At 40.4% G+C, this 22,475-nt stretch overlaps 1 non-coding gene across 1 annotated transcript; it reads right to left on the bottom strand.

The window, feature by feature from the left end:
- Positions 1-13,167: 13,167 nt before the first annotated feature.
- On the bottom strand, positions 13,168-13,273 carry LOC123392359. The gene has a single exon (XR_006607091.1). It is a non-coding gene; the product is annotated as a U6 spliceosomal RNA (small nuclear RNA).
- Positions 13,274-22,475: the final 9,202 nt, after the last annotated feature.

Genomic DNA, 22,475 nt, shown 5'->3' with positions numbered 1-22,475 from the left:
TAAATCACATTATTTATGATGGGGATGATGAAAAGGTTCTTATACAATATTTGCTTTAAAAAGAGGCGTTAATTCTGGTCAGGTTGAGAACCAGTTATCCAGGCCAACTAGGCAGGTAGACCTCAGATTCCTTCGTCAGGATTCTGCTCTGTGTCTTTCACCTCTCTAGATACCTTCTTCAGTTCATGACCTCCCTGCTGGCTTTGAGGACGCAAGAGCTGTGTAGCTGGCCACGCTTGTCCCTCGTTTCAATAGACATAAATCCATCTCTAACCACTATTCTCTCACTCCTCCTGGCTTTCTGTTCCTCAAAGACATCAATTTGTTCCTGCCCAAGACCTTTTGCACACTCTCCTCCTTAGGTCTTTGTGCAGGTAATATCTTATTTTCAGGCCTCAGTTCAAATATGGTCCCTGAAAACCCTTCTTCTGATTGCCCTATCCAAAGCTGCTCCCTCATACTCTCCATTACACAATCCTGTTCTGTCTCCTTCATAACACTGACCATTCTCTCAAATTAACTTGTTCATTCCTTTACGTCTTTAGTGACCTTCCCCTCTATTTGGTCACATTTAGGGTGACCAAAATGTAAACCCTATGACAGCAGGGACCAGGGTTCTTCTTCACTCTGTATTTGCTGCCCCCTAAACAATATCTGGCACCTAGTGAATGTTCAACAAATAGCTGTTGAGTGAATTAATGAACCCATGTGTATTCGTCTGCTTGGAGGCCATAACAAAATACCACAGACTGGGTGGCTGAAACAATAGACATTTATTTTCTCCTAGTTTAGGAAGCTGAAAGTCCAAGGTCAAGGTGTCTGTGCCATTGGTTTCCCTTGAGACCTCCCTGGTTGACGTGCAGATGGCTGCCCTCTGGATGCCTCTTCACGTGATCAATCCTCTGTTCACAGGCATCTGTAGAATCTCCACCTGTGTCCTAATTTCGCCTTCTCATCAGGACACCAGTCAGTTTGGATGAAGGCCTCTCCCGAACCTTAGTGGCCTCATTCAAACGTCGGCTCTTCAAACTTTGCCTCCAATACCATTACATTTGAGGTGTGAGGGGTTGGGATTTTCACATGTGAACTTGGAGGGTGATTCATCCCATAGCCTCATCCCTGGGAACCGGTTCCATCCCTACACTTAAAGCACTTTCAGGATTGAAGGCAGGAATGACTCCAGTCTCAGGAAGCCTTTGGGAAACAGCCGGGGCCAAGTAGTCATCAAGTCTCCCCAAGTACCTAGAATGAGGACAGGGGATGCCTTGGTTGGTTACTAATGCACCTGAAGCACACAGAAGGGGTTTTCTAGAGATGGTCCTAAAGCACAAAGAGGAGCATCACGATCGCTCCTATCCAGCAGTTGTCTCCTGGGCTGGAATCTATAATGTTTGCCCCTGGGTGGCTCTCTGCGTGCTTGTCCATGTCTAAAACAGATGGGGCCAGCTTGCCAGGCCGTAAGAAGTTGTGAGGGGCCACCCACTGCAGAAAGCAGCCAGAAGAGGGGAGGTCTGGTGGGCAGGATACAATCAGCCTGCGCCATCTGCAGCTGTCTGAGGATCGGGTTTCCAGATCACCTGCTCTGGCCCAGGCTGCAGGAACTGAGCTGTCAGACAGAGACTGGTAATTACCCCAGACTCATCTACACCTTCTCTGTCTATGTCCTAATTGAGGTTTAATGGCTTTGGTCACAGGAGGGGTCTTTTCCTGCCTTTCGAGCCATAGATTCTTTCATCTGAGCATCAAGCCAATTAGTTTTAGCATCTGGGGTAATTGACAGAAGTCAGGCCTGACTGCACAGAATTCCCAGGCCAGGAAGGTCTTTGTGGTGGTGGTTGTTGTTGTTGGTGGTGGTGGTGATGTGTGTGAGTGTGTGTGTGTGTGTGTGTGTGTGTGTGTTTTCAATGTTATTTGGATACAATTTACAAGATGGAGACTGAGGTGGACACGAAGAAGTTCAAGCATATGAGGCACCTATGATTGAAGTCAGACATGAATTTTATTGACACTTTCTTTTTTTTAAGATTGGTTGATTGATTGACTGATTGATTAATTTAAGAGGCAAAAAGTGAGAGAGAGAGAGAGCGGGAGAGAGAGAGTTCACAAGCAGGAGGGGCAGTGGCATGGGAGAGAGAATCTTGAGCAGACTCTCCATAGAGCCTAACGCAGGGCTCAATCTCAAGACCCTCTCAGATCACAACCTGAGCTGAAATTAAGAGTTCCTCAACCAACTGTGCCACCCAGGTGCCCCATATTTATACTTTCTATCTTAAATGTTTCTTCTACCCGGTAGGCAATAGATTTACCATATAAGATTGAGAATGAAGACTCATTTGAGTCTCCTGAGACCTTATCCTTTTAGCACGGTTTATGATCTATTTAGGTATTGATTTGGAAACTTGATTACCCACCAAATGGGCTTTCTTCTTGCAATTACTTAGTTTCATCATTCTAACCCATTTCCTTTCCCTTTTGCCCCTCTCCCCTCTGCTGCCTGGTCACCCACTCCAGCAAAGGCAGTTCCACTAAACAGATTCCTTGAAATTAGATGGTCTGACCAAGGACTAAGCAGCACCAAACTCTAACGAAACAGCTTGGAGACAGAGACTGTTTCTTCTTGGTTTTCTTACCTGCCAACCAAGGACACCTGTAGAAACACTTGGCCTCCTAGAACCTTTGGAAACCATGTGATAAATGGAAATGTGGTCTCAGGGGTTGGCAAGCACATGTTAGGGGTTCAGGCCAGTCTTCTGGGCCCCCTTTGTTTAGACTGGATTGACTTCACCCCAGAGGCAAGCAATAGCTAGGGAGATGAATTACTGGCAGAGAGATGCCCTATAGCCAGAAACTGATGGGATTTTAGCTCTGCTGTGGACTCTGGAACCCAAACCATGGCTTTACACAAACCCTAAAATAGTCTCACCAAGAGTGAGATGATTATCACCATTAGAACTTGGCTGTGGAGCAGCTGGTTAGCTCAGATTTTCCTTAAAGTGTTAAATAGAAGATTATAACCTTTTAAGAAGGGGGAGGTGAGCATGCTTATTGAGTTATTAGGTGATGTTCTAGTACTGAATGGAAAAAGGAAGTGGTGAGTGGACTTTGGAAAGCCTGTGAATGATCATGTCCTCTGCTGATCTGTATATTTCAACTCTGAGCCCAAGGTGACCTTCTCCTAAGTCATATTATGGGTGGAAAGTAACAGACATACACAGGACATTTTTTTAGACATTCAGACACACCTGAGTGGAAAACTTATGGGGGTCATATATAGTTCATTCTTGAAAAGATTATTCCAATCAATCAACCTATAAGTACTTCTTAAGCTCTTCAAATACAATTGAGGTGTTGCAGAGCATACAAAGGATCACATACACGCCCACCCTCGACTTGTTTACAACATCGTGGGGGTGAGAGAAGAAGTGCAATTGAAAAAATAGAAAAAATTAAAGAACCAGCCAAGGCCCAATTAAATGTTGGATTAGAGTTTATAGCAAAAGTACTCTTAGGAGCTCAGAAGGAAGAGAGAGGTAAAGATAATCACTGATATTTATTGAGCACTTACTATGTGTCAAGCACTTTGTAAGTACTCACTAGGCATCAACTTAATTACCAATTCTCACAACTCTATAAGGGGGTGTTATTTTCATTTCATTTTACAAATGGGGTACTGGTGCTTAAAGAAGTTAAATAACTTGAGTGAGGTACACACTTAATAAGTGACATACTATTTTTCTTCAGTCAAATAATTCAGCCAGACAAAAACAGAAAAAACAATTATGTTTAAAAAAAAAACAAACAAAAATCCCTGTATATGACCATCACCCAGCTTGAGAAATAGCTGTTGCCAATTGCTCTGTGAACTCCCTACCCCAATCACATATCTTCCTCTCCCTAGAGCTAACCTCTTTTAACTTCTTTAAACCATATCCCAAAGAAATAAAAAAAGAACGCTAGCTATCAGAAAGATTTCATGAGGCAGCTCCCTTGAATGGTGATTGGGATTTGGATTTGCAAGGAGAAGGGCTCTGAGTTAGGAAGAACGACCCTCAGGCTGGCTTAGAGGAAGGAGATTGGGTACAAGCCTTGACCAGAGGAGAGGAGACACATTGGTGGATGTTAGGAAAAAGATACCACCAAGACAAAGTCAGATCACGAATGGCCTTGATCAAAGCCTATGTGTGATATAGAAGCTATGATAGAGTGAAATGAAAGAGCCATGAATAAAGCTGCACCAGTGATTCACTCTTGTTTAGCATTACATGGAGGGACTAGCCCAGGGCCTGATACATAGAAGGTGTTCAACAAATGTCCGTTCAGTGAAAAACCACTCAATAAACTTCTAGAAAGTCGGTGTGCCCTCTGGTTCATCAGAGATGCCAGATGTGTGTAAGAGAGAAAATGGAGAGGTGAGCAGAGCACAGGACAGAAGACTGGCTTTAGCAGACGTGAGAAACTGTACTGGATGGTCAGAGAAGTTTGCTTCGAGGCAGAGGCAGTAAACACAGACCACATCACAAGGAATATCAGCACATCCCAAGCACAAATCTGAAAGAGATGAATCTTTGGTTCCATTGATGAGAATGCCTTGACAGCCATTGGTGTCACATTGGGGACAGCCATTCTCCTGAAGAACCAAGCCACTTTGCTTCCTAGAAAGACCTAAAGAGGGAATGCAGCCATTCCTCCAAGGGGCTCCCCGTCCAGAGAGTTCCAGTCCGGTTTGGTTGCTTGTACTTTTCCTAATATTATATTCTGTTATCAGATTTTCTAACAGGAGCTTTAGTCAATACCTCCTCTTCATGACTTTCCATTGTTTACGGACTAAAGTCCAAACGTCCTAGCACGACATGTAGGGAAGCATTTCTTTCTTTCTTTTCTTTCTTTTTTTCTTTTTTAAAAGATCTTATTTACTTATTTGACAAAGACAGTGGGAGAGGGAACACAAACAGGGGGAGTGGGAGAGGGAGAAGCAGGCTCCCCACCGAGCAGGGAGCCTGATGCAGGGCTCTATTCCAGACCCTGGGATCATGACCTGAGCCAAAGGCAGATACTTAACAACTGAGCCACCCAGGCACCCCTAGGGAAGCATTTCCATACTTTAGCCAGTGTTTACCTTTCCAGCCTCACTGGCCGTCTCTACCTTTACGCCACACCAGGGACCCTCGCTCTTCCCCAAGTAGGCTAGATACTTTCCTACCTTCAGATGTTCCCACATATGATTTTCTCTAGCCCATATGCTCCCCACTTCCTTGACCATCTACAGCAATCCTACATCTTTCCTAAGGTACAAATCCACACCCTCTATGACATCTCCCTCAAAGTTAAATTCATTTCTTCCTCCTCTGGATACATATTTCTATCATAGCATATATTCCATTGTGTGGTAATTATGGTCTATGTATTTTCACAGCTAGACTATAAATTCCTAAGAGCAGAGACCTTATCTCTGAAACACCAGTGACTGTCAGAATATAAAACTTTACACACTATTTCTAATTATGTATCTTTATTTAGTTAAGTGCAGTATTGAAGAAGTTTAGATATACATTCAATGTCAGTTTTTACTCACTTGGTCAACCTTCAGTCTAATCCAAGATGGTACCAGCTTTGGAAAAATATCACCATGGTCTGGGACAGGGTGCACCTGTGCATTTGTATCAGAAAGTTAATGTGCACACTACCACTGCCCCCATCAGGCACAAAGAGAGTCGAGACTGTCCTCTCCCTAAGTCATTACAGGATGAGGGACTTATGTTCCAGAGTACTCTTCATGATTCAGACATGATTCCGAGTCTCTGGAAGATTCACGAAGTCCTGGAATTTGGTTATGATCAAACAAATGCCAACAAACTACACAGTCCATTTGTTCCCCAAATGCAATATTGAAGTAACAAATTTTTAAAATAATCTGTATATGAAGCCAGACAAATTGTGTTGTGCATCCCCCACCCCAAGAATACATCTCTATATCCATTTCTTGGAGGCTCTAGATATGGCCATAAATTCTTAAATTTTTGTAAGGACAAAGTTTTTCGATTACAAACACATAAGATCTTCATGGAGGCAATTAGATAACAAGCTGTATACAGTAGTCCCCCTTTATATGCAGGGGATACATTCCAAGACCCCTGGTGGATGCCTGAAACCATGGATGGTACTAAACCTTATATATAGTATGTTTTTTCCAAGCGGATATATATTTAATGTATAGATGAAGCACAGTTAAAGAATAACAATAACTAAGAGTAAAATGCAACAATTTTAGCAGTACACTGTAATAAAGATACTTAAGTATGGCCTTTTTCTCTCACAAAACATTGTTGTATTTACTCACCCTTCTTGCTGTGGTGATGTAAGACGACAAAATGCCTCTGAGGTGAGAAGACGTGATATGAATCATGCAAGCATCGTGACGCAGCCTTAGGCCACTATGGACCTTCTGTTTTCACAAGGAGGATCATCTGCTTCCAGACCGCAGCAGACCACAGGTCACTGAAACCATGGAAAGAAAACCTCAGATGAAGGGGTTGTATTGTTTTTTCGGGGTTCTTTAAGGGGCCATATTGTAATGAGAAGTACGAGGTCTATAGAATGCTGATCACTTCCGATTTCCTGATGACCTTAGCAAACATAATAGAAGCCATGAAACTCTCTGTTTGTTCTCTCCGCCTTTGCCCCCAGTTCTGTGCAGCTACCCATCCCCCACCTCCTCTTCACTATCTCAGCAGTAACTGAAACCTTAGAGGCCTCAGGGACTCAGGGACTCAGTGCTGGGACAGAAGATTGCTTACATGGATTAGTGGCTATAAATGACAAAACTTCAGCTTTGCTTTCAGTAACTTCTCACGGGTGACTTCAGAAACCTATCCTGGACTTTTGGTACTGTCATTATTGGAAGATGCCTTTTTCAGTTGCAAACAAGAGGCTTATCAAATAACCCTTTCAAATCACCCATTTGTAGGGCTGCATCCAGCTCAGGCTGAAGAACCATGCAGGAAAATAAATTCTCATGTCTCTTGCACCATATACTGGAGAAAATCTATCCTAATAAGACATGAGGTAGCTGATTCCTGCAGTACATTCCTATGTGACAGGCAGTTGTTCGTTTTGGCAGCAGTTAATACTTCGGCCCAGAAGCAGATTTCTACATTGCTAATGAGACATATGATGCATTATTGAGGTTCCCAACACTTCACTAAGTCCATGACTTGTGATATAGCTAAATATGGAGCAACCAGTTCAAGATAAATGACTCTATTTGCTATCATAGAAGATATGCATCTTTAGAGGAAGACAAATGGCCAATTAAAAAAAGATGAAGACATCTGGGCCTCTGGTTCCCTTTGGGAGCTTATTGACTTCACAAATAAACATGCCTATCCATTTTCAATGAGCAATAATTTTGAGAGAGATTCATCGGAGTGAGGACTGCACTATGGGCTCAGAATGTTCCCTCTGAATACTGTACTGTCTGTCCAAGGTCCTCCTAGACATCAAAGGAAAGACCGTCTGCAGATTTGAAAGTTAATCACCTTATGAGAGAGGAAGAAAGGATGTGAACAAAGCTTCTCCAATCATAATTTCCAAAAGAAGGGACGGAAGTTGTCTTGCTCAACTTGATAAGCCCATTGCTTCTTTGACGCGTCTTTATTAATGCCTAACTAGGAGAAGGAAGAAAACAAAAAGGAGATGGAGGAAGTAGAGGAGGAAGCAGAAGGGAAGGAAGAAAAGAAGGAAGGAAGGAAGCAAGGAAGGGAGGAGGGGAAAAAATGGGCCCTAAATAAAAATGTTTAATCATATACTTCTTCACATTTTTCTTCTGGAAGCTGTCACTAAATAACATAATAGTCCCTCACTTTTCAGGCTCTATTTTATTTAAAAGAGTTCTAGGAGTTCATCATTTTCATTATATTTCTCAGAAAGAGAATCTTGCCTTTGTGACGTGTGGTAGTAAAGCCTGGTGGGTCCCAGCTCATCCATCACGGGTTGTAGAAGAGTTGAGCCCTTCATTTTTAGGAAGTGATAGTATTTTGAGAGAGGTCTCCAAGCCAGGTGGTGGCAAATTATACTTATTTCTCAATTAGATCATGTTTTTTGAGGGAAGATCAGATCTTCCACTCATCTTTGAACATGTGACATGCTCACACTGCGTTTTTTTTTTTTTTTTAAAGATTTATTTATTTGACAGAGAGAAATCACAAGTAGACAGAGAGGCAGCCAGAGAGAGAGAGAGAGGGAAGCAGGCTCCCCGCTGAGCAGAGAGCCCGATGCGGGACTCAATCCCAGGACCCTGAGATCATGACCCGAGCCCAAGGCAGCGGCCCAATCCACTGAGCCACCCAGGCGCCCCCTCACACTGCGTTTTATCTATCGGATAGGACTAACAAAATCCCACTGAATGAGCAGAGATACACTTCTGATTTGATCCACTCCAGAAAGCAATCAAAATGCAATTAAGACTGAGGAAGTCTGCCTTTCTGAGAGGAGAGGGAATGTCTAACTCATGACATCATATATTTGCCAATAATTCTTACATTTGAGCTACTGTTCCAAGTGCTTCAGGTATGATAAAGCATTTAATCCTCACGACAACCTATGAGGTGGGCACATTTATCATCATCACCACGATCAGCATCATCAACAACGATCAGTTTTACAAATGAGGTTGGAGGAAAAAAGCATTGAATTTGTCCAAGACCACATGGTGACTAAGTGCACAACCAGGATTTGGGCATCAACAGCCTCGATCTGAGGGTCGTGCTATTAAATACCACACTTCATTGCCTTCTGATATGACATGTGTGAGGATGGAAATATTGTCAGAACAATGCCAATAGCAACACCAAATCTCTAACCTAGTCCTGATGAGACAGTGGGTGAGTGTGTAAAATTATGGTTCACCCTATGAAATTTCTCTGCCAGAGACTGACACCTGTTGTTGAACTTGCCTGTTCCTTTGCTTGTCTAGTTTTGCTATAGTGCTTAGTCCATACAGGGTGCTGACCACACTCAGTGTTTACTGACTTAGGAAACATGACAATGGGTGATGCTAGTAGAATCCAAGTTTAGAAATGTAGCCAATGTCAGTATCTTCAACATATTGTCTTGTTCTAGTGGATAATTTGAAGAATCAAATTTTCTAATTTATATAATATATGTATATTATTATATACATGTATATTTTATACATGTATATTCTAATATGTATCTTATATATGTGTGTGTGTATATATATATAAATATATACTCTTTGCCCAGTAGATGCTGTGTGTTTGCATACATTATGTTTTTCATTCCTCATTTATTAGTTGACAAAGTCAATAAGCAACGCACAAAGATTCACAGTGCATGCTGACATCAGACTCCATGGGTCGCCAATCACCATATGAGTGAGGAGGAGATATGGCCCCTATCAATTGTTTAGTACTCTGTGCCTTTAGTAACTCTGTCAGCTCAACCATGTTACCTAATCACAGAGAGACAGGTTTTCTCATGTGACTTGTAAATGGTAAAAGCTAGTCTATCATATTTTTATGAAACTTGCATAAGATAAAATGGAATAACATCCAGCATGTAAAAACCACTGAACGAGTTTTAGTCCTCTTCTTTATAAATAAGATATTTGAAATTTCCGAACTTCTTACTTTGTCCCAAGTGTCTCCCTTCATCTCGCTTTCCAGCTGTTCTACCCAGAAAAACTTACATCGGAGGATGCTCTGTACAGCCTCTGAAAACCTTCATCTCAATTCTTTGCTCCAATGTGAATTCAAAGGCACAAAGATAGGATTTCAGTCAGTGGGCCCTGATTCATTGGTGGGTTATTCCATTCATTTCCAGGGCTACAACCAGCATCTTTAAAAAATAAAGTAGAATACAAAAAATAAATAAATAAACAAATAAATCAACAACAACAACAACAAAAAACACATAGATTTTGAATTATCAGTTTATTATACATTGATAGGGAACAGATAGAAAGTTTCATTTAGTACAACTCTCATTTCCATTGTTTTTCATCTGTGCACAGCACTTGTCATTGTAATTATTATTTCAACTCATTGATGGTTTCTTGGAGGTAAGTGTCACAATCAAGGGACTCTTAAGGAACTTCTTTGGTATAAGAAGTGAAGGGACACCACAAGGAAGTGATCAGTCAAATCTCTGGTGTGGGACATTCCTACAGAACCAAAATCTGAACATCACCAAGTCTATGCCATAAGATTTCAAAAGAAGAAGAAGGAGAGGAATAAAAGGAGTTGTAGAATAAGAGAGATTTAAGGATAAAACAACTAGTGCAAAGACTGGACCTTGCTTGGATTCTGAACAAAAACGCAGATGGCAGGAATCTGGGAAAAATTAATACGGACTGGCTATTAGATGATTTTAAGGAATTCTCATTAATTTTGTTAGGTGTGATATTGACACAGTGATTATGGTTAAAGAGGAAACCCCTATCAATCAACCGTACATACAGAACTGTGTACAGGGAAAAAGACTTAACATCTGTACTTGTTTTTAAATCTCCAAGTAAAGAGGATGTGGACATGTGTGAGGAGGATTAGATAAAACAGGACAGGTCAGATGTTGATCACCATGACAGTTAAGGATGGACTCACGGAGCTCTACTTTCGCATTCATTTAAAAATTTCCGCAAGTACAAGTTAAAGGCAGTTAGCCCCAGCAGAACAGAAAGATAACATAAAAGTTCAAGACTACGATTTCATGCTCCCTTGTAGAGCCACATACTAGGGGGACCCATGTCGGCATTTACTGGGTTTTGTGCGCTGCCTTTGAACGGTTTCCAAATGTGATAATCTGGTGCTCATTATTTTTTTTTTTTTTAAACAGAAGATCCTATGCACTGTTAGAAGCATCAAAACTTCATTCTATTCATCTTGAGCAAAATATTCCTCCCAGTACAGCTTTTTCCTTGAAAGAGGAGGAGGGCAGACAGAGGGCTGGGGTGAGAGGTCGGTGAGGAGAAACAACCAGTGAGTTTTCCACTTTCGGGAGAATGGCAAGATCCTTGGGGAGACAGTAAATTGAAATTAAGGCTGTTTCAGGCAGCCTACAGGATGTGCCTGCAAATGTAGACATATCTAAATGGTGAAAAAGTCTGTTTGTGCCCATTCATATGAAGTGAATGCCTTGTAATGTGCTCCAGCCCCTGGGAATGGTGGCTGGATTCAGGAACGGAGGCCGGAAGAATGGGATGGATTTGACATAAGTACTTTTAAGTGCTCTGAAGGCTGGGCTCCTCCCTGCGGTTTAATAGCAAGGTCCACTGGGAGCTACAAGGAAGGAGCCCCGTGAATCCCTACAGCTTTTCGTTTCAAGGATAACAAATCTTAAAACAGGTGTGAGCTCAGAAAGCTCCTTCTCCTTCTCGTGTTTGGCCTGTTGTGGCCAGCCAGCTCTCCGCGTACTACTATCATTCCACAGGACGAAGTTAAGGGAAGGGAGGAGAGGTAAGAGAAGCTGAATAAACAAATCGCTTTGAGTGACGAATATTCATGAAGTCCGCTGGTCATGCGCTATGAAATTTATTAAACTGTGGTTTCCAAGAGAATGTATTCGCAGAGCTAATGAACACAAATAAAAAAGAGGCCTCCAGGAAATGGTTTCCTGGGCCTGGATGAGGCTGCTGAGTAATGTGACAAGAGATTACAACGTTAAAAGCTTCTCTTATGGTCTAGAAGGCTGATTATTGGAAGGGGTTGCCCTCGGTGGGGGAGGGAAGATAGGAAGGAGACTGAAAGTCTGACTTTGCCCGAAAAAGGGGCCTAATGCTTTTCATTTATATTCATTAAGGAAGAGGCTTTGTGCCGAAGGCCTCTGAACCTCTGTGCTGCCATCTGGTGGAGAAGGTTCCTGAGAGGCCACGGAACACACAGGACTGCCGCCATCTTTGAGATGTACTGTTTCCTGAGTAATGGCCGAGGAAACCCTTTGTAACTATGGTGCCAGGAGCAAGGATGAACACTCATAAAGTAACCACTGAATGTAATCGGATTTAAATACTGCGTGAGGAGAGCTCAGTTACCCGTCCTGCTCTCCTAATCCATCAGGACGTTAGCAATTAATCCTATCGGGTCCTACCAGCAGTACTAGGCTACACTGTGACCCGTCCTAAGGACAACATCTGCTTCATAACCGAGTCTAGTTTCTCCCCGCAGAAACCTTGGGGTCATCCTTCACTCTCCTCTTTCTCCTACACCTATCATTCAATCCGACAGCAAACACTGTGGCCTCTCTGGTCACCATATCCTAGGACCCACTTCCTTCTCATGTACACTGCTGTCAACCTGATTTGAGCCTTTGGTGTCCCTCTCCCAGGTGACTGTGAATAGCCTCTAACTGAGCTCCTTGCTTCCAGCTTTGCAGTCCACAGCCCGTTCTCCACCAGCAGCCAGATGACCCATTAGAACATGTTAGATCATTTCACTTCTCTGCTCAAAACACAGTAGGCCCTTCAGCTCACTCGGAGTAAAATTTAAAGTCAGACAATACGTTTCAGGCTTTTACTGGCTCTGACCCAGCTCCCTCTAACTTCATCTCTTACGCTCTCCACTCACTCAGTCGGGTCCAACCACACTGGCCTCCTTGCCAGTCCTCAAAGAGGCCACACACCCCTGACTCAGCTCCCTCCACCAGGAAAGCAGACATTGGCATGGCTCTCCCTTTCCCATTCTCCTGGGTCTCCTGCCAAAGGTTACCTTACCAAGGAGGCCTTCCACTACCATCCTACATAAAAGAATACCTCTTTTTCCTCCTTCAGCATTTTTATTCCTTTTTCTTATTCTATTAGCAGCATTTATCACCTCCTGAAATGTTCTATATTTATGTGTTTATGTCCTTATTTTCATCTTCCCCAAATCCCTTACAATTGAATGTTAGTTCCATGGAATATTCCTTGGGGGGAAGGAGATAGAATATTTTTAACACAGTTCAAGATTTTTCTGAAATTTCAGAAGCTGGCAATTCTAACGTGCTTCAAATCCTTACAGACTCCTGGGAACTATAAGCCCCATGGAGGCAGGAGTTTCATCTTACTTAGTCTCCCTCAATTGCCAGTGCCTAGTACTGTGTCTGGTCAATGGTGCACATACAATAAGACTTTGTGGAATTTTTTGGTAGCACTAGGGTTTATTAAGCTATGCCTCAGAAAGTATGAAACACTTCACGAATTTGCATGTCATCCTTGCTCATGAGCCATGCCAACTTTCTCTGTATCCTTCCAATTTTAGTACATGTGCTGCTGAAGTGATACCAAGATTTTTACGTACCAAACTCACTTATTATAATTGTCTAATGCAGGGTTCCTGGGTGGCTCAATGGGTTAAAGCCTCTGCCTTCAGCTCAGGTCATGATCCCAGGGTCCTGGGATGGAGCCCCACATCTGTTCAGCGGGGACCCTGCTTCCCCCTCTCTTTGTCTCGGCCTGCTTCTCTGCCTACTTGTGATCTCTTCAAATAAGTAAATAAAATCTTTTAAAAAATAATTGTCCAGTGCAGTGATTTTTAACCAGATGAGTTGTATGACCAATACCATAATCCAGTTTTAGAATCCTCTCAAAACGCCAAAAAGTACACTCATGTCCATTTGTAGCTTAATCTCACAACACCTTCAGCCCCAGGCAACCAATGATCTGCTTCTGGTCTCTTTTAAATTTGCCTTTTCTGGAGATTTCCCAGATACAGCATCATACAAAATGTAGTTATTTACATGTGGCCTCTTTAAGTCAGTATAATGTTTTTGAGGTTTATCCACATTATAGTATGAATCAGTATGATTTTCATTTCCTTTTTATGCCAAATAGTACTCTTTTCTATGCATATAACATTTTTAATCCATTTATTACTTGATGGAAGTTTGAATTGTTTCTGTTTCTTGCTATGAACATTCACATACTCATCTTTGTATGAACGTGATTTCCTGCCCCCATTAGGTAGGTTCCTAGCAGTGAAATTGCTGAGTTATATAAGGTTATGTCTTTCTAAGAAACTGCCAGACTGTTTTCCAAAGTGACTGTACCATTTTGTATTGCCATCAGCAATGCAGGACCAATTGTCAGTATTGCCTGTTTTTTAGTTTATAGCCACTGTAGTAGGTAAGCAGAAGTATATTATTATGATTTTAGTTTGCACTTTTCTTACAGCTACTGGTGCTGAACATCTAATTCACAATAATTATTACCAGTTTTAATATCTTCATTGTCAATATCTTCAAATGTCCATTTGAATTTCATGAATTTCACTCATTTTGATATCAGATTGTTTATCTTCTTGATATTGAGTTATATGAGTTCTTTACATATTTTAGATTCTGGTACTTCACTAAAACTATGACTTGCAAATATTTTCTTCCTGTGTGTCGCCTGTCTTTCCATTAGCTTAAAAGTGTCTTTTGTAACACAAACATTTTAAATTGTGATAAAGCTCAATTTATCAGCTTTTTATGGATCATGCTTTTGGGGGTCATATTTAAGAATTCCTTACTTATTCATGAACACAAAAACGTTCTCCAATATTTTCTTGAAGAAATTGTGTAATTTTAGCCCTTACACTTTGGTCTATAATCTACTTTGAGTTAGTTTTTTGCATGGTATGAGGTAAGCCTCTAAATCCATTTTTTTGTCACAGAAATCCAACTGTCCCAGCATTATTGTTGAAAAGACAATTCTCTCCCCATTGATTGTCTTGGCATCTTTGTTGAAAATTAATTATTCTTTAAAGAAATGGGTTACTTCTAAACTCTCAGTTCTGTTTCATGGATCTATTAATTGTATCCTTCCATAATGCCACACTGGCTTTGTCACTATGATGTTACAGCAAGTTTTGAAATCAGGTAGAGTAATGCCTCTAATTTTGTTCTTCTTTTCAAACCTTGTTTTAGCTATCTAGATCCTTTATATTTACATACAAACTTTAGAAAAATTTTTGGAATTTTTTACAAAAATGTCTGCTAGTATTTTGACAGAGATTGCATTGATTTCATATAACAATTTAGGTGAATTGCCACTTAACCATACTGGATTTTTTATGCTATTAAGTATCAAATTACTTTGTTCATTTTATTTTAAACTGTTTATTGCTAACATATAGGAACACTTTTTGGTATACATATAACTGGTAGATTAATTCTAGTATTTTTGTGGATTCCTTGGCATCTTCTACAGTCATATCACAACATCTGCTTGAAAAGATACACATTTTGCAAATACATAGAACAGAGTATTTTGGGTAGAGTGTTCTTAAAACAGAAGTTGAGTTTGTTGAAAGTATAGCACAATTCTTTCATGTTAGATGATTTATTCTGGAACTGTTCTTTCAATTTTTAAGAGTACAGTACTGAGTAGGTACTCTCCAACTATTTAAATTGTCAATTATTTCAATTCTAGTTGGCTTTGCCTCATTTATTTTGAGGCTTTGTTGTTAGGTGTGCATATAATTGTTACATATTCTTGATGTATTGACATTTTTACCATTACAAAATGTCCCTCTTTGTCTCTAGTAATAATTCTTACCTGAGACTCAATTCTGTCTGATGTTAAAAATGATCCTTTCAAATCTTTCATTTTTACTCTTTACCTGGTATATTATTCCCATCCTTTATTTTCAACCTAGTTCTGTCTTTGAATCTAAAATGTATCCTTGTAGTCAGAATAGAGTGGGTTTTTGCTTTTTGTTCCATTCTGATAACCTCTTCCTTTCGATCAGGGCATTCAGACCTTTCCACATTTAATGTAATTATTAATACAATTGGATTTATACCTGCCATTTTGCTGTTTGTTTTCTGTTTCCTATATTTTTGGTCCTCTGTTCCTCCTTTAATCCTTTGTTTAGTATTAAAAAAATATTTTTATTGTGGGGAGCCTGGGTGGCTCAGTTGGTTAAGCATCTGCCTTCAGCCCAGATTATGTTCCCAGGCTCCCCGGATCAAGCCCCACATCAGGCTCCCTGCCAAGTGGGGAGTCTGCTTCTCCCCCTTCCTCTGTCCCTCTTCCTGCCTGTTCTCTCTCTTTTGTGCTCTCTCAAATAAATAAATACATAAAGCTTTTTTAAAAAATATTTTATTGTATCATTTAAATTTCTCTGATGATTTTTATTCTAATACTATTTTATTAGTGACTATTTTAAAAATTATGGTGTACATTTTAATTTACCTATAATACAGTACATAGATCAACACTAAGTCTGATAAAATATAGAAACTTTAATAAACACTTTTTTTTCTCATCTGCACTATAATTGTCATATATACTGCACCTAGATATACTTGAAACCTAAACCACCCTGTGTTGTACTTAAGGCTTCATGAAATCACGACAGCAACTTCAGGCTAGGAGAGACACAGGCCCTCTCTCTATCTACCTGATCACTTTCACAAGGCTTAGCATAGTTATTGTCCATCATTCAAAATCAAATGACACCCCTTCAACTGTGGCAATAAAGTTTAATGTTTTCTTGGTTTGCCTGACTCCGCCAACTTCTCCATGCAGACTGAACTGGGCTCTGGGTAAGGTGAAATGGGTATAGCCCCAAGTAAGAAATGACAGACTCTCACTATTCTTCAAGTTCACCAGTGTTCCAAGCATGAAGGATTTGCTGACTATTGCATGCTTTTGGTTGAGTTACAGAATAGTTGCTTTTATGAGTTTTGTCCAGCTTTATAGTTGCTTTGGAGAAAGGAACTGCTGATCTCCCTCACACAACAATGCATGTGAATTTTGTAATTCCACCTAAGCTCTAAGCTGTAGGAAGCTGCTACCACGTTTTTCACTACATATGCACTCCTTAAGTAAGGTAAATGGCTTTTCCTTATTACATAATGTCTCGAGATGGAAAGGACTTAATGCAACCTCGCAATATGACAGATGTTATTGCTTGGAGATAGGGCAGGAAGAATCACAAAATAAACACTATCACCATTGTTCTCTTCTGAAAGGAAGAAATGTCTGACAAGCTTCACTGACTAAGGTTGGGCAGGTCAGGCAAGGAGAGCCATGGGTAACAATCCAGTGTTTCAGAATTTGTTCTTGTCAAAGACAAGAAAAAGGAAAGTAAATTTCAATTTCCATAAAATAGAATTTGATTTTTTTAATTTTTATTTTTTATAAACATGTATTTCTAACCCCAGGAGTACAGGTCTGTGAATTGCCAGGCGTACACACTTCACAGCACTCACCAAAGCACATACCCTCCCCAATGTCCATAATCCCACCCCTCTTCTCCCAACCCCCCTCCCCCCAGCATCCCTCAGTTTGTTTTGTGAGATTAAGAGTCACTTATGGTTTGTCTCCTTCCCAATCCCATCTTGTTTCATTTTTTCTTCTCCTGAATTTGATTATTTTTAAGGGAACTTCTGTACAGGGGAAAACATAGAAATATTTTTCTGAAGTATGTTGAAGAAACTTTTCTAAGGCAGTATTTAAGAAATGAGACTATAATTATGTTTCTGTCATGTTTTATGTTGAGATATGTCTGAGACTTGGGAATGGGTTAGAGGGCCCTTTAAAAGTCCCTCTAAAGTATCTTCAAATCTTGATTTATGGATCCCTCTACAACATCTATATCCATAGTGGTATCTTCTGAGTTAAAGCACAGAAGATTTATCAGTTTTCAACATACAAGAACCTCACATATTCGTCTCTCAAGTGTCAGGACAGTGGACTTTCACAAGGCCTGAAAGCTTGGCACAGACTTTAAATTCTGTTTTCATTTTTATACCTTTCCTATATTGAAAGACAAATAGTAGAGAGGAAAGCTAACTCTGTAAGAGAAGGAACACAGCTGATACCCAGAGTGGGCCACCCAGAATGCACCAGAATTAATGACAACTTGGCCTGACAGCATCCTGACCACAAGAGATGAAGTCACCCCAGGAAGTGTTTTGTAAAAGAAAATAAGATCAACAGAACAAAAAAGAGAAGAAAAAGCATGAAGTCTGAAATATACATTGTCCAACTATTTTCCCCCATTAATTTTGGAAGCCCTTGCATGTTTTCAGGGAAATTTAATCTGCATGTTTCTGAGCCATTTACACTTAACTCACCACAATGTTGTTTTGTAAGAGTCATTTGTTGTCCAAGAAGCCCTCTGAACCTTGTTCATAAAGACTTTTATTAAAGCGATTGTTTTCTTTTTCCTTAAAATGAAATTATGCATTTCCAGATCGAAAGGAACATTTAAGTGAACCCTAAATTCAAAACTTGGGAGGCACAAGACAGATCGGTTGTGATCAAAGTGTATCCCCATACAGATTTCAAACCCAAGGTGTTTGGGTTTTGGCAGCATCACAGTAAAGGGTTCAGTTGAAAAGACATAGGTTTATTGCTCCTTGGATAGCCAAAGAGAACTCTCTGAGGGCTTTTTTTTTTTTTTTTTTTTTTTTTTTTTTTTTTTTTTTAAAGCAAGACTTCTGAGGAACTCAGCCAATCTAACAATAATCTCTGCTTAAGAATCTGTCATGGATAAAGCTTAAACTTGAACAGGGAGGTGAGACACTGGAAATACTAGAAAGGTTTCATGATCTAAAGGACTTTGCAGTCCAAGGAACTAACCTGTAAAATGCAGGCAAAAACACCTTCTGCCTCAGAGGACTGCAGCGAGGGCTCAGTGAGATAACTGGGTAAGGTGCTAAGCATTACCTAGAACACAGTAGCAGGGCTTCAGTGTACTTCAGCTAAAAAAAAAATATTTATTATAATGTATCTTTATGAATCTTTGCATTTATGATCAGACCCTAAAACAGGCATCCCAAAACCTTCATTAAAATATAAAGGTCACTCTACACAAATGCTCATTCACACATTAGCTCACCTGCAAGCTCCAAATGTCCCTGGTGAGAATAAATGACTTCTGGGGCTCCAAATGTTTTTGTACTGAATTTTTAGGTCATTATTGAAAGCCTAACTAGAAAACCACCATGAGGAAGCCATTCTCGTATGATGGGGATGAGGCTGGATCTGGCTTATGAACTGACTGATATAATGTGTAACAAATGTCGAAAGATTACATGAATTTGAGGCCATTTGTACCATATAATTTCTAATACCAATAAAGACTATTTGAAGAGCCCTTTGTTAAATCAACTACAGGATTGTTCTCTTCTTACCATATATGCCATGGTTAATTTTATGTATCCACTTGGCTGGAAAATGACTTAATGATATAATCAAACTCTAATCTAGATGTTGCTGTGAAGGTATTTCGTAGATGGGGTTAACATCTACAGTCAGTTGTCTCTAAGTAAAGAATATTACCCTAGGGGCACCTGGGTAGCTTTGTTGGTTAAGCGTCTGCCTTCAGCTCAGGTCATAATCCCAGGGTACTAGGATTGATCCCCAAGTTGGGCTTCCTGCTCAGAGGGGAGTCTGCTTCTCCCTCTGACCCTCCGCCTACTCGTGTTCTCTCTCTCTCACTCTGTCTCAAAAAAAAAAAAAAAAAAAAAAAAAAAAGAATAATGTGGATGAGCCTCACTTAATCAGGAGAGAAGAGCACAAAGTAAGGTTTCCTGGAGATCAAATTCTGCTTTAAGACTTCAGCATTAACTCTTGTCCCAGTTTCTAGCCTTTGGACTTGCCCTATGGATTTCAGACCCGCCAGCGCCCACGTCCTGATACAATACCCATCTATCTTTAAACATGCTGATGATTACTCTGTCAGAGTCAAGACATGACCCAGAAAGTAATAGGCTGTTTTGCCCAATAACTTCTTTCTATTAGTTTCAGAAATAGAATCTAGTGATTCATCAGTGGACAGAACACCCAGTACTCATTACATCAGGTGCCCTCCTTAAAGCCCATCACCTAATTATACCTTCCCCTCACCTACTTCCCCTCCAGCAACCCTCAGTTTGCTTCCTAAGTTCAGTGTCTCTCGTGGTTTGTCTCCTTCTCAATTTTCATTTTATTTTATTTTTTCTTCCTTTCCCCTATGTTCATCTGTTTCATTTCTTAAAATCCAAATATGAGTGAGATCATATGGTATTTCTCTTTCTCTGACTGACTTATTTTGCTTAGCATAACACCCTCTAGTTCCATCCATGTCATTACAAATGACAACATTTCATTCTTTTTGATGGCTAATATTCCATATACACTACATCTTCTTTACAGCAACAATGTCCACAATAGCCAAAATGTGGAAAGAGCGCAGATGCCCAATAACTTCTGAAGCAACCTAAATTATTTCAATTTCTCATCTAGAGAAAGTAGCACCTGTCATTGCTGCCCATCCTCAGTAATTCAAGAGTATAGACATGTGCCTACCCTAACTGTTGTGTAGTATTACCAGCAGCACATGATACAACATTTATTCAGTCAACATATACGTTTTGACTGTCTGCTCTGGGCCAGGTACTCATCTAGGTATAGTAGAATGTGGCCGTAAAAGAGGCAAAAAAAAAAAATCCTTCCCCCCATGAAGCTTACATTCTCATGTGGGTGGCAGAAGACAACACATAAATAAACAAAGAAGGAAAATATAAAAGATCTGATCGTGGTAAGTCCTTTGGTGAAAAAGGAAGTCAAGGGAGGATGCAGGAGATGCTAGAGGTAGGTGTAATTTTAAATGGGTTGGCCAATGGAGACTTCCTTAAAAATATGGCCTTGGGGACACCTGGGTGGCTCAATCAGTTAGGCATCCAACTCTTGACTTTGGCTCAGGTCATCATCTCAAGGTTGTGAGATCAAGCACCATGATAGGCTCTGCACTCAGCACAGAGTCTGCTTGAGATTCTTTCCTTCTCCCTCTCCCTCTAACCCTGCTCCTCCCCCTTATCCCCTGTCCCCCACCCTCTGGCTCGTAAGCTCTTTCTCTAAAATCCAACCATCCATCAATTAATCAATCAAATCTTAAAAAAAAAAAAAAAGGAAAACTACTTTTCATGTAACAAAAATAAGGATAGCTAACATTTATCGAGTATCTACCATGTGCCAGACACTCTTTTAAGTACGTTTCATATATTAATTCACTTAAGGCCCGCAATAGCTCTCATAAGCTAGACACTTTTTTATCCCTGTTACATAGATGGGGAGATGAAGGCTCAGAGACAGTAAGAATTTTCCAAAATTTTTGTAGACTCAGAAATGGCAGTGTTCTGCAAGCTTGTCCTTACCCAAGCTTCCCTCCCTGGCTCAGACTCCAGCCCACCAGAGGAAGGCAGGTTCCAGGTAGAAGGCATCAGGGCTCTGTCTTCCACCTTCAATATCTCTCCTAGCTCAGATCTCCTCTCTGTGCTGCCTTATCCTCAGCTGGAATGACACAGCTGAGCATTTCCATGGGCCACACCAAAGACAAGGAAGAAAGAGACAGTCTCTCCTGGGTCCCACCTGGGCAGGAGGCAGTCTTGCTTCCTTTCACAGAGCACAGACTCACAGTGGTCATGGGCCAATTCTTAAACCAATTATATATATTGGTTATATATAGCCATTATTAACCATAACTTAAACTATTATATGTATTATATATATATATATATATACTGAGGGGAATGGGATGAACAGGATGAGGTCAAACTAATTTTTTTCAGGGGAGGAAGGGAAGCTGCCAGTTCACATAAAAAGACTTCAGCATTAGGTAATGAGGTAATGAGGACTTGCTTATGTTCCTTTCATCCTCTGAGTCCCAGAAAGAGAAAAGCCAATGTCAAGTCTTCCACAGCTGGAGTGCATGACTCCATCTAACTTACCGCCCACCCTGGAGAAACTGAATATTTGATTTATCCCTTTAGTGGATCTCAGACACGAATCCAAGGGTAGGCAGAGAATGGGGTCTCGTAGAAAAGACCCCAGCTCTGTTTGGGGACACATCCTGCAAATCCGGTTTGCAATCCTCAAGATTTCAATGCTGACCCATGCTACAGTATTCTCTTTACCTGACATCACCGGGAGTGCAGATACCAAGAGGGCTGTTTTTGTCTGTTGGCTTTGTTTGCTCGTTTCTTTACTTCATGTTTCCAAGTAGTTAAATTTCTTGTCAGATATTTTCCAAAGGTTTTAGTCTCACTAAAGACCATCAAGAGATGTTTGTCTATATGCTAAAAGGGAGAGAAGAGAAAGGCCTCAGGCACATTTCTGAAGCCAAACTTCTGTACAAAAGCAGTAATCATCCAACTGGAAATTATTTTGAAATTTACTTAAGATAATACATGACTATTTCAAAAATAACTAAATTTAGAGATGATGCTTGATAATGTTTGTCTGTTCCATTATAAAGCCAACCAGTTAAAATGCCTAGTCACCCATCCAATTACATTTGATACTAAATACTGATTGGGAGATTTTTCGTTATTAAACAAACTTGGGTTTTGGCCCTGTTCAGCATTTGTCTCCAATCAAACTTATTATCTCCCTTCTCAGTTTGGCATGGGAGTATGAGTATTACAAATATCTATATTGTCCCAGCACCCTATAATGGTATTACAATGACAATTTTATTAGGCCCATAAAAATTTTGCAACTTCCCTGC

The sequence above is a fragment of the Mustela putorius genome, unplaced genomic scaffold, assembly GCF_011764305.1.
Source record: "Mustela putorius furo isolate JIRA1106 unplaced genomic scaffold, ASM1176430v1.1 tig00000508_pilon_pilon_pilon, whole genome shotgun sequence".
NCBI lineage: Eukaryota > Metazoa > Chordata > Mammalia > Carnivora > Mustelidae > Mustela > Mustela putorius.
This window is presented reverse-complemented; position numbering and strand designations above follow the sequence as displayed.